Here is a 14,531-nt window from a genome sequence, read left to right on the forward strand (position 1 = left end):
TGATACATAATCCGGAATACACACCATGTGCAGTGTGTGCCGAGGAGTGCGGAAACTTACCGATATTTCCTGAACTCGTATGTTAGATAACGTAACCCAATATTGCTCATTCACAAAAGATAATGAGCGCACCTTCAGAATTTGCCACACATGCAGTTCCAGCGGTCGTTTTACGGTGTCGGAATGTAACACGAGAGGAGTAATGGTTTATGTCAATCTCTATACCTTAGTGTCCATGTAGCAATCGGATTTGTTAATTAAAGTTTTCAATATTTCAAAGAAATAATGATGTACTCAAAAACGCATATCAATTAGCCTCATATTCTTGGGTGGTTAATAGTGATATTCATTTGACACGCTGGATATTGTGGAGGGTTATTTCCCCCCTACGTGCAACATCATTAAACCCATGCCTGTGATATTTGAACTTAATGGTAAACTCCCCTCCTCTTTTCATAAAAATCAAATTCTACATGTTTATGAAGGAGAATATTTAATAGAAAAGTTGTCCGATGTGAAATATATTGGTAGATGCATGCAACTAAATGACAATTCATGTAGAATATACAATATTACTAAATCCATGAAGAGTACTCCACAATCTTTGATTTAAAGAGAGACGCTTTGAATCGTGAAATGATTTTCATCCCCGAATAATTCTTCACTAATAAACAGAGGAAAATCAAAGTACTGAAAGTACTGAAACGAGGTAACGAACGACACAAAATTTCATAGAGTCAAAGATAATGATACTATATACTGTATATTTTTTCTGTTTAATTCCTATCCTGCTAAGGAAGAATTGGAGCTTTGAAGATGGAAAAAAAGAAGAACAACAGGAAGCAGATCCAAATCTAAGTTTTGAAATCCACAAACTGTCAGTGAAACAACATTACAGTTTGGATTAGCGTTTAGCTTCAGTGTAACTTACATGAGGATCAAGTACATAGACTTTCATATCCACAGTAAATATATCAGCTGACCTACACTACATCCTTTTGATTGATGCTTTGAGTCAATAGCAGGAGAAAGAGGATCATTGTCTTCAAAACCACCAATCACATCACCCGAGTAAACATTCTAAAACCATCAATCACATCACCCGAGTAAACATTCTAAAACCACCAATCACCTCACCCGAGTAAACATTCTAAAACCATCAATCACATCACCCGAGTAAACATTCTAAAACCACCAATCACCTCACCCGAGTAAACATTCTATATTGATACACGTGTTAATTGATCTTAAAGGTAGAAATTGTAGATGAAGATATGAATGATTACATGAAACTTTGACCTGCCTGTACAATAAATCACCCTCTGAGGAAAAACAAAAATAAGTATCTCTTGAAGTCCGCACTCCTAGTGATATTTTATTAACCTCTTTATGAGCATTACACACAAATGAATTGGCTACACATTGTTCATCTCTGCTTACTTCAGAAAAAAATATTAGATCCCTGGTGAATGTTAGTAGTTACACTATATAGAAATCTCTTTTTACGTATCATCTTCTTGGTTTTTTGTTGTCCGTTGGTCTGATTATTTTTAGTACAATGGAGTTTTTTTCTTCACGCCATTCATTCTTCGTTCTCAGGGCTTTACTAAAAACTTAAGTACCACCTGAACTGCATGTCACAGCAAAATAAAAACTATGACTCGAGTTATCGCCGTATTCATTTTCGAATAAAGATCCTAAAATTAGGTTGCTTTTGCAATTGAATTCGACAGTACACATCACTCTTCGGTGGGATTTTTGAAATTCCCAGCGAATTGTTTCCATGCAAGATAATTTTGAATTTTTTTTAAAAACTATGTAGTGAAAACAAATACTGCTCAAAATACATGTATGTCAAGAATTAAATGTATCATCTCATTAAAGTATTATACATTAACAAACCAAATAATTACAATATGTGTCAACTCTTGAATTGTTCAACTCTTGCAAATCATATTAGTGTTTCATTTCTTGAATTTTTCATCTCTTGCAAATGATTTGTCTCTTAAATTCACTCACATTTTAATATAAGTTTTCCCTAGTAATTTATACCTGTGTCCATCTCTCAAATATTGATAATTTATTTTATGCGTGCATCAATAATTGCTATTTTTGTAATAATATTGCACTTTTTCACTTTTACATTTTTTTCTAAAGTAGATACAAGTATACACACCACAAACTGAACCCTTTTTAAAAACCAATTCTACAACATTTGGTCTACTACTACAATAACAGAAATTGTAAAAATGTGAATTCCAAATGATGTTCAAATGCCAAACAAAGAACAACAATGATAATCAACTTTCAAATTCTACTTCATAAACGACCAATATTTTTCCCAATGACATTTTTTGATTTGTGTTTTAAAGATGCGTTCTTAATTAATCTTTTTTTAAGATTAAAAGTAACCTGAGATTGATTGATTGTATCTTGCTTAATGTCTCTCTCGAGAATTTTTCACTCATATGGAGACGTCACCAAGACCGGTGAAGGGCTTCAAATTTAGGCCTTTGCTCGGCGCTTACGGCCTTTGAGCAGGGAGGGATCTTTATCGTGCCACACCTGCTGTGACAAGGGACCTTGGTTTTTGCGGTTTCACCCCTTACCACAAGCAAATAGTAATGAGGACCTATTTTAACCCGGATCCCCACGGAATTGAAAGTAAAAAGATTTTTTTTGCATAAATGACGAAAACATTCTCGAACTATTAGCGTTTGATAGTGTGAACTTTGGTTGTACATCCCACAGCGTTTCATAAGTCTTCTATTATATATGTAGCTGCTGAAATTCCAAAACTGTGCTTGGTTTAGGAATATTGCATGTTTTTGGTATGATTCACAAGAACGAACTATATTTTCGGTCGGAGTTTTATAATTTAAGGAGGTTTTCTACTTCGTCATAATAGCTGACGTCCTTTTAAAACATGAATGAAAATATAAATATCAGCAATATTTGTCTATTCCTTTCAAAATTCTTTGCCTAGCTGAGTGGCTCAGTATGTAAGGACGTCGACTGCTCAACTGTAGATCACGGTTCGAGTCCAGCAGGGGTTTTTAAATTGTTTTCTACTAAAACTGTTTTTTAATTATTCTTAATCCGATATGAAACAAATAGTTTAAATTTGAAAATTTTTCAATTTCGAAACATTACTGTACATGTCCTCTACTTTACATCCATATCAACTTTCTTTGGTGTAGCATTCTCCTAACATATTTTCCTTATAGAAGTGAGGGAACAACGTTTCTTCCCAGGATTCTCGAGTTTGATGATTTAAAAAAAATGTAGTTACTAGTTATCAGATGATAACTTTCATAGCGTACATAATGTAACTGATTTTCATTTTTGTGTAGAATAACTTATAAAACAAAGCTGATGAGCTGCGTTTTTCTCTTAGTAAGAAAATATCTATTTTTGGAAGAAATAATTACATTCTTCCATGAACTCTATTTTTGAGCGCATGAATAAAAGTAAGCAAATCAGAAATCGGTAATTATCGACCACATTCTGAAAATTTACAGGGGGAAATTTCATATCAAATCTCAATTTTTATTGTCTGGTAGGAGATATGAGTTGTAAATTTCGTAAAGTTCAGGGGAAATGGTAAAAGGAAAATCGTTTCGATAGTAAAATATTAAAACTGACGCTGACTAAACGACGATGTTACTCGTAAAAAGATTTAATGAAATGTGAAGATAACGAACAGTGATCAATCTCATAGCTCCTATAAGCAATACAAAATAGAGAGATGGACAAACACAAACCCCTGGATATACCAGAGGTAGGATTAGGTGCCTAGGAGGAGTAAGCATTCCCTGTCGACTGGTCACACCCACTGTGATCCCTATATCTTGATCAGGTAAACAGAGTTTTCCGTAGTCAAAATTAGTGTGCCAAGAACGGCTTAACAATCGATATGAAACAAGTCAGACAGTATTTGACTGATAATGTGGGTTTTCTTCCTGGACAGTGTTGTATTTAACTTGTTGATAACACTCATATCTCAGCCCCACGACTGGGCACATCCATGTTGGTGAGATTTGGTATGAGTGACACTGAATACACATGTTGATATTTTGCTAGGATGGAATTTTATACAATCGTTGAATATGTGTTTTACAGCTGACTAACAAGATAAGAAGATAAGTATATACATGTTATCTACCTTACAGGTAGACCATATACCTGCGTCGTGCAGATTGCAAGATTCTGTTATGAGTTGCATGCAATACCCCTGAAAGACACGTTTGATATTTTCGGATGAACTGATTTGTTTCAAACAAATCATACGGGTATTTCAAAAGCAACTGTAACCGATGCACCAGACGACGTCATACTGTAAAATAGGCCCCATAGGGTCGAGATGTCGGCAATACTCCTGCATTTACTTAGTACAATACAATGTATAGTACCTGAAATGTCAGTTGTGGTTGTTTAATGTGAGGTGTAATGAAATAGAAAATACCAAACAATCGTCCCTACATTGTAAACAACCGTAGACATGAAAAAATGGCACGACGATTGAAATATACCAGAAGAAATGTCTGTTTATAAACAGTTGTACAGCGTGTCCGTATGCAGATTCGTGACTGTTTCATACTTTTGTGTTTTCTCTCTTTCATTCCGTATCAGTACATGTTTGTGTTTTACAGAAACCTATCTATCTTTTGATTTGTCTCTATATCTCTATTAATCCATAAATACACGAATGTATAATAGCTAGTAATTTAGATTCTTTATCTTTCTAACAAAGTCCCACATCTTTCTAACAGCCCTATTTTGAAGAAAATTTTCTATCTTTTTAACAGTTCTATTTAGGAAAAGATCCCTATTTTTCATACAGTCCCGTTTAGAGAAAGCTCCCTATTTTTGTAACAGTCCCGTTTAGAGAAAGTTTTGTGTTTTTTAAACAGTCCCGACTCTCTGTCTTTTTAACATTCCTATTCATACAAAATGTCTTATCTTTCCAAAAGTCCTGTTTTCACAAAAAGTTCTCTATCGTTATAACAGTTCCATTTAGAAAAAGCTCTCTATCTCTCTAAATAAACATCCTGCTTAGAAAATATTCTTTATCTTTTTTACTTAAAGAGAGCAATTTCTTTCCCAATCTGGTGCATTAAGTATTTTTCTTGTACGGTTTCGTTAATTACAATGTTAAGGATAATATATTCTAACTATTTGCCAATACAAATGATAAATGAAAATGACAAATTATACGAAGGAATCATGCCTCATTTCTATAATAAGAAACGACAGTTAACTACATGTATTGATGTATTGTGAAAACATTCCAAAATATTTTATGGTAATACAACGGGAGTTTTTGCGCTAAACTGCCATGTACATCGTCATGACAATTTTTTGCACATTCTATAATTTATTAACACATCATAAGAAACATTTCTATCGTGTAGAAATGATGGCGTACGTATTTATCCGAGCCCTACAAGGAGGAGATATGCCATTACGTGTGTCATTATTAATGACACCTTGTAGTGGTGCCAAAATAAGTGGAGCCCGGTAACAAATTACACGTGTTGTCTCATACCGCGCGCTGGTCTGGCACAAACATCAACACAAATCATTAGTTTCTATTTTGCATACTAATGCATATGCTAGAATATATATGCATACAGGTGTTATATATATATATATATATATATATATATATATATATATATGAGCACTAAAATGACTCAACGACACAATCATTGACAACTCAGATTTTCAGTACAACCCACCCTCCTCCTCAGGACAAAGAAGGTCTAATTCGGTTTTTCGTGAAATTGTAAGTTTAAAATGTTGATAACTATCATCAATAAAAATAATGGAGCTTTTGTTTTCGGGGAATTTTCTTCAACCAAATGGAAACCACAAAAAATGCGACCTCTCTAGTCTGGTCTGATCGGTGAGTGTCCGAGTTCAGTCTGATGACGCTACCCTAGCTCAATGGAAGGTGAAGATAACGAACAGTGATCAATCTCATAACTCCTATAAGTAATACAAAATAAATAGTTGGGCAAACACGGACCCCTGGACGTACCAGAGGAGGGATCAGGTGTCTAGGAGGAGTAAGCATCCCCTGTCGACCTGATACTACCAAGCTAAATTTGATGACGCTTCCCTAGCTTAATTTGATGACACGATCCAAGTTCAATCTGACAACACTAAACAAAATCAATCTAATGACGCTAACTAAGCTCACTCTGACAACACTAAACAAAATCAATCTAATGACACTAACTAAGCTCACTCTGACAACACTAAACAAAATCAATCTAATGACACTAACTAAGCTCACTCTGACAACACTAAACAAAATCAATCTAATGACACTAACTAAGCTCAATCTGACAACACTAAACAAAATCAATCTGACAACACTAAACAAAATCAATCTGACAACACTAAACAAAATCAATCTGACAACACTAAACAAAATCAATCTGACAACACTAAACAAAATCAATCTAATGACACTAACTAAGCTCACTCTGACAACACTAAACAAAATCAATCTAATGACACTAAACAAAATCAATCTGACAACACTAAACAAAATCAATCTAATGACACTAACTAAGCTCACTCTGACAACACTAAACAAAATCAATCTAATGGCACTAAAAAGTTCAAGCTTATTGCACTAAAAAAACTCAATTTGATGACACGACAAATGCTCAATCTGATGATATCAAATGTAAGCTCTCATCTAATGACGCTAGATAAGCTCCATATAATGACGCTAAATAAGCTCAATCTAATAACTCTAAGTAAGCTTAATCTAATGACACTAAATAAGCTCAATGTAATGACACTAAATAAGCTCAATGTAATGACACTAAATAAGCTCTAATCTAATGACACTAAATAAGCTCAATCTAATGACAGTAAATCAGTTCAATGTAATGACGCTAGATAAGCTCTAATCTAATGACAGTAAATAAGTTCAATGTAATGACACTAAATAAGTTCAATGTAATGACATTGAATAAGCTCAATCTAATGACAGTAAATAAGTTCAATGTAATGACACTAAATAAGCTTAATGTAATGACAGTAAATAAGCTCAATGTAATGACACTAAATAAGCTCAATGTAATGACACTAAATAAGCTCAATCTAATGAGCTAAATAAGCTATAATCTAATGACGCTAAATAAGCTCAATTTGATGACACTAAATAAGCTCAATGTAATGACGCTAGATAAGCTAAATCTAATGACGCTTAATAAGCTCAATCTAATCTAATGATAGTAAATAAGCTCAATGTAATGACACTAAATAAGCTCTAATCTAATGACGCTAAATAAGCTCAATTTGATGACACTAAATAAGCTCAATGTAATGACGCTAGATAAGCTAAATCTAATGACGCTTAATAAGCTCAATCTAATCTAATGATAGTAAATAAGCTCAATGTAATGACACTAAATAAGCTCTAATCTAATGACGCTAAATAAGCTCAATTTGATGACACTAAATAAGCTCAATGTAATGACGCTAGATAAGCTCAATCTAATGACGCTAAATAGGCTCAATCTAATGCAAGGTCAAGATAACGAACAGTGATCAATCTCATAACTCCTACAAGCAATACAAAATAGATAGTTGGGCAAACACGGACCCCTGGACACACCAGAGGTCGGATCAGGTACCTAGGAGGAGTAAGCATCCCCTGTTGACCGGTCACACCCGCCGTGAGCTCTATATCCTGATCAGGTAAACGGAGTAATCCAGTCAAAATCAGTGTGCCAAGAACGGCTTAACAATCGGTATGAAACACGTCAGACATCATTTGACCCAATGCGAGGTTGTATTGACGAACTAGATCGTTATAACGACCATAGAATTTGCGAAATGCTGACTTCAATCGAGACTGTTGAAACCCCTGTACCATCAACTTGTTTGTCAGTAGCTTACCTCGATTTAAAAACTGGCTATATCCAGAACAAGCTCTTGCATATCGAATCAGTTGAGATATATAAACACCATATGCAGGTGATAATGGAATATTGCTACACAAATGTGGGAAATTGACGATGGAGAAGCTGAAATCATCCCGTTTGTCATACAGTTGAGTTGTCAGTTTGCCGTTAATGTCTACTTTCAATAAAATATCTAAGTATGAAGCAGAAGTGGACGACTCTGTGGTGTCCTTTATTTCGAGCTCACAGGGATATATCAAATCGACATATGAATGAAAGCTATCATTGTTAATAGACAAAACGTCATCGATATATCTAAAAGTCGAATTGAAGGTCACAGCGAGAGATTTTTTCTTCTCACGTAGAAGTTTTTGAATAAATTCTGATTCATATGAATATAAAAACAGGTCAGCTAACAAAGGAGCACAATTCGTGCCCGTGGGAATTACAACAGACTGTTGGAAGACCTGATCACCAAAGACCACGAAGATATTGTCAATGAGGAACTCTAGCATATTTTTTATTTCAACTTCAGAGTACTTGTGCGTGGAATCAGAGTGGTGTTTAACAAAGTAAGTTTTTGAATGACTGATCACTAGATATGAATATTTCCGTTTTCCGTTTTTGTTGAAGAAGCAACTGTCTATGATGTCAAAAAGTCTAGTCTTTAATTTATCGTGAGGAATGGTCGTGTATAGTGTTGAAAAGTCATAGGTTTTAATGCTATTGATTTGGGGGAAATTCTGTGATTTCAAGTTTACTAAAAGTTCTTTAGAATTTTTTAGAATCCACATTTGATTAACACCACTTCTGGTATATGTAGTCGCACAGTAAGTTTGAAGTTTCTCCTTCACAGCTGTTAACATTTTCGTGAGGAGCAAAGATAGGGGCTTGGTAGAGCACTTACTGGATCCAGCAATGTATCTTTGTTTGTAAGGGTTTTTATGTAGTTTAGGAATCCAGTATAGGTACGGTAACTCATATTCATTCGACCCATTGACTGGTATATTAAATGTGTCTAAAACTGAAGCATGGTTTTGAAGATTTTCATCTTTTGAAAGGGCAGTTGGAGTATAAGTATGATTACCAAAAGTGGAATTAATGCCAAGTTCGTTTAAAATACAGTTTTAATAATGAGCCTTACAAACAAAGACAATGTTGTTACTAGCTTTGTCAGCTGGAACCAAAACATATTCCTCATGTAACCTATCTAATTCTTTTATCACTTCTGGTTTACTAAACACAGAAGGATAGATGGTACGTACTTTTGTTTTCATGTGCCTAATGCGGGATTTTAATATCCCTCTTATGCTTTTAACCCATTCTGACAATGTATCAAGTTCTTCTTTTTCATATTTAGCCCATCGTCTGGCATAATCTTCGACAGAACTCATAATAGAGATGAAGTTCTGTCGCCAATTAAAAGACCGAGGTTCTCTGTATTTAGGACCTTTAAGAATAAGTGATTTGAGGTCCTCATTTTCAACTATATCAACATCACCAGTAATGACATGTCCAGCTGGACTATAGTTGAAAGAAGATGAAGAACAAGAACATGTTGGTGGATTACGTATAAGATGGTCTATATCTAAGCACTGCAAAGTTTGTTTATAATTAAAAAGTTTGGATGCAATAGTAGAAGTATAGCCGTAGGAAATACAGGGTGTAGACTTGAACTTGAAATAAGTTGGAATATACGACTGAACCCTTTTATGACGAAGAATGTTGCTTATGTTGACGGCATCTATTCCTATGTTTGTAAATTTGAGCTTAAGGAACTGGCGGCATCATTTGGAAGGAATATCATTCATGGTCCGTGCTGGTGTATAGAGCCTGTGGTAGGCAACATCCATAATCATAGAGTTCAGTCTATATTCAGGTGTTGAAAAATCCAAGTATAGACTAGCCATAGCTTCTTCAAATAACGTATGTAAAACCCTCAATGGAATAGAGTAAAGTTTTGTACGAATATGATGTGGACCTAATTTTCTGTTGACGTGAGGCAAAAATGAATCAAACGTGACATCATTTACACTTGGTCTTTTATATGAACGATGTCAGTGACTGCGTTTTCGTCTTTGGGTATTGGGAAAGAGTCCCATCACATTCACGTTATTTCCTTGTAGACTAGTCAGATTCCGACATCATATACATTATCATTGCATCCATATGGAAATGCAGTGCCTAGGGTCCTGATCCAGTGATCTTCTCGTAGTCTACGAAATGACACTAAATAAGCTCAATCTAATGACACTAAATAAGCTCAATCTGATGACACTCAATGTAATGACACTAAATAAGCTCTAATCTAATGACAGTAAATAAGCTCAATCTAATGACAGTAAATAAGCTCAATGTAATGACACTAAATAAGCTCAATGTAATGACACTAAATAAGCTCAATCTAATAACGCTAAATAAGCTATAATCTAATGACAGTAAACAAGCTCAATCTAATGACACTAAATAAGCTCAATGTAATGACACCAAATAAGCTCACTGTAATGACACTAAATAAGCTCAATGTAATGACGCTAGATAAGCTAAATCTAATGACGCTAAATAAGCTCAATCTAATGATAGTAAATAAGCTCAATGTAATGACACTAAATAAGCTCTAATCTAATGACGCTAAATAAGCTCAATTTGATGACACTAAATAAGCTCAATGTAATGGCGCTAGATAAGATCAATCTAATGACGCTAAATAGGCTCAATCTAATGACACTAAATAAGCTCAATGTAATGACACTAAATAAGCTCTAATCTAATGACACTAAATAAGCTCAATCTAATGACACTAAATAAGCTCAATCTAATGACACTAAATAAGCTCAATGTAATGACACTAAATAAGCTTAATGTAATGACGCTAAATAAGCTCAATCTGATGCGCAGCTCAATCTGACGACACTAGATGAACTCATTCTCGTAAGGCGTCGTCCTTTTCACCATATCCATCATTTCCAACGCGCTGGGTATTTCAATATATCAAATCTTACAAGTTGAGTGCTTGAAAACCCCAGAGACAGATAAAGCCACCTTCTGAAGGAATATAAAGACTGTTCTACTTGTACACTGCTAGGTACCGTGTCCTGCTGTAAAATGGACCACTCTAAGTGTAACCGTTTGACTGGTGAATCACATCACTTTATATCTAAAACTAGGGATACATCCGAACAATATCTCAAAGATCCAAAAGATATGTTGACGTACTTCATCCAATTAAAGCGAAGCCTTGATTTTGTTTATCATAATAAATAAACAATGGAATTTAGGAATTTCCGAGAAATTGTACTCGCAAAATTTCACTTTGGTACTTTCAGACAAGAAACAACTTTATTTCAGAAATTTCTTCCAGTACTCTGGTGCAAAAACTTCGGAATGGACCTCCATTATCCAATCACAATTCACCATCAATATCTAGTTTTAACCGTACTGTAGTAAATAAGAGACTTGTTTCCATGTCACGATTGTAGAATTCAGTTTTCCTTGTGTGCAGTCTTACCATACTTGTATGATTTATTTCATTACATCTCATTATACATGTATCTATATGATTGCACAATGGGTTTATTTCATAGAGGGTCTCGAGGAAAACCCGTACACTACATTTATAGAGTCAGAATGTACCTATTTAGAAAGTATTATCATCATTGTTATTATCATTATTATTATTATTATCATTAAACACGTTGATCAGTTGTTGACTACTTCTTCTGTTGTTGATATACATGTAATAAATAATTATAAGATAAGTAACTTACAAAAGACTATCTGCTATGATAAATAAAAAGGGCAAGTAACAAATTGCTGACAGTGTCCTTTGGTCAACGCGACTTTTAGGCAATAGGCCTAGTAAACGTTCGTCCAAATCTTAGATCCAAAAAAAAAAATTCCTTAACTCTTTCAAATACATAGCTTGAATATTTGAATACATGTAATCGTTGTAGACAGATTGATCATTTCTTAACAAGTAAAAGAAATTAACAATGATTAAACAAAGATCGATCTGCGTTTTCTTCTCCTCTATAAAATTTCTATATTGAAATATTGAATATAATCTTCCATCACGCGGTAGCTAAAACTATGATGATATCTTTAATAAGTTTGAAAATTCTATTTGAAAAAAATCTCCAATAGCTTGGCGATCGGCTCACCTGTTGTTTAAAGTAGTACTGGACATAAGTACTAGGCTGAATTAGGAATAAATGTATAAACTGAAAGTAAACAACTTTGCCTGACATTCTGACAAGTTCTGCCACCCCTACTTAAACCCGTCCAATTATGGCAAGTCGCTCCCAAAACACAAAGAGTACGAGGAATAAGTGCCTCTCTTTATTGTACCCCTGCATTCTGGTGATCATTAAGCGGTTTAAGCATTCGTATTTGACTAATATACATTGATATTCATTATGATTTTACCTAAGTAGCCTAAATTCTTAAATATCTTGAGGGTTTTTAATCGCAGTCTTTCGTGGTTTTTTAAAATCTAAATCGGTGTCACGGTTTTTGTTGCAAATCCCAAAACTAACGCTGACTTTATAGCACAGCAGACGATTAAAACTTCCTTCAGGCATTGCAATATTCCCTTCTACAACATTTTCTATAGAACTTTTGAAGGATTTACATTCAATAATATCTTAATTGGCAAAATATTTACAATCGATTTCCTTAATTTGATTTAGTGTTCTCTCAGTTTTGTTATTGTATATTGCAAAGGTGACTTGAACCGTCTGTAATTTTATCAGTTTTCGTGGGTAAATAAAGCTACATGTGTACGTGTATCTGTCAAAAATTAACCTTCCTTGACCACAGAAACCGGTAATTTTGTCTGTAATAATAATAATAATGTATTATCGGTTTTTAAAAATATGTTGCCAGTGCCGATCGTAATATTTGGCGAAGAATATGTCACATATATAAGTTTTTTTTATAAAGTTTCCTATCTTCGTTGGGATTCAGGCTAGAATAAGTCCTCAGTACCCCTTGCTTGTCATAAGAGGCGACTAAATGGGGGGCGGTCCTTCGGATGAGACTACAATGTCTCATGTCTCAGCAAGTGTGGCACGATAAAGATCTCTTCCTGCTCAAATGTCATAAGCGCCGAACATAGGCCCAAATTTTGTAACCCTTCACCGGCAATGGTGACGTCTCCATATGGGTGAAAAATTCTCGAGCGGGACGTTAAACAATAAACATTTCTGTACAACCAACAAACAACCGATCCTCTCCGGCAGAGATTAGATCCCGAGACACACGAAGCAAACTCTGCGTAGCGCACCTGCTTCCTTTATTTATCCACTCAAATCATTCTACAGTGTATATGCATGTATTTCTTAATTATCCCCTCGCTAAAGAGTCGTGGAGGGATGCAGTACCTTGCCCGGTCCTTCGTTTATTTGACAATGTGTAAAAGATTTAAGTCATATCTCTGATCCAATTTTATCAGAATTGCAGAAATGATAATTTGAATAAAGACATTGTTTCATAACATCAGATGGGGCTATTGCATAGTAAATTCTCAAGTATATGTATCATGGTTATATTTTTGTCTAGACCGCAGAATCCCAAAAGATACTAGAAATTATTGAAAGGTGTCCTTTTCCTGTAGGCTGTGTGAATTTCAGATTGAAATCAATCCCAGAGAAAGTTTAGCAGGACTGTATTGTATAGTTTGTTGGCTTTAAGTCTTACGGCTCATCAACATAATATATATTCAATTACAGAGTATAAACAAAAACAAGCTGTATACAATATGAAACGTGGAGTGAATATTACGAGGATGGATATACATGAAGAGAGTTTACATAACATATATATCAGATGATAGTTTGACTAGATCGTAAGAGTAAGCACTTTTAAAAGACTAAGAGTCTTCACTGATTTTCAGCAAGCAGTACCTCTTCCATGCCCATAATCAAGAAACAACTGACGGAACCTAAACATACTGAATCCATGCACTGTACGATGTAACAGTCTTCATCAACCCCCCCCCCCCCCCCCCCCACCACCACCACCACTGCTGTCTGTAGAACATTTCTCAGTATTAACCTGTGTGGCTAAGGGGAAACAAATAGAATCTTCGGGGTCACGGGTAGACTGTGGGTGACTGAAAGGGGGATAGAGAATTTGGGTGCAAACCATTGTTTTAGAAATGATGCATCGATTACTTTTTTAAAAGCTATCACATTTTAGATTTTTAAGCTCGCCGGGACGACTGTCCAGAGAGCTGTTGTCATGACCCCACTGTCGGCGTCGCACTTTAAAGGGAATTTTTTAACCTTGGCTATATCCTTCACATATAGAATTCTTATGCAGGAATATTATCTTACGTTACGCCATGTGGCGAGGGGTGCTCCACTGTGCTGGACCCCTGTCTCATTGCCTCGCAACAGAGTTGATGAGAGATATAGTAATTTGTACCTCTGGTTTTATATTCGTTCGTAAGTTTAGCCTTATGTACAAGACTAAAGACATATCTCATACTCAGGTTTTTTTTCCACCCATGCAGAAAGTTTGTTAAACTTTCAGGAATTGTAATTTGTAGAAAGATTCTAGTTTCAATCAGGTGTCAGGAATATAAGGGTCGGGGTAAGTGAA

The sequence above is a fragment of the Ostrea edulis genome, chromosome 2 (genome assembly GCF_947568905.1).
Source record: "Ostrea edulis chromosome 2, xbOstEdul1.1, whole genome shotgun sequence".
NCBI classification, from domain to species: Eukaryota; Metazoa; Mollusca; class Bivalvia; order Ostreida; family Ostreidae; genus Ostrea; species Ostrea edulis.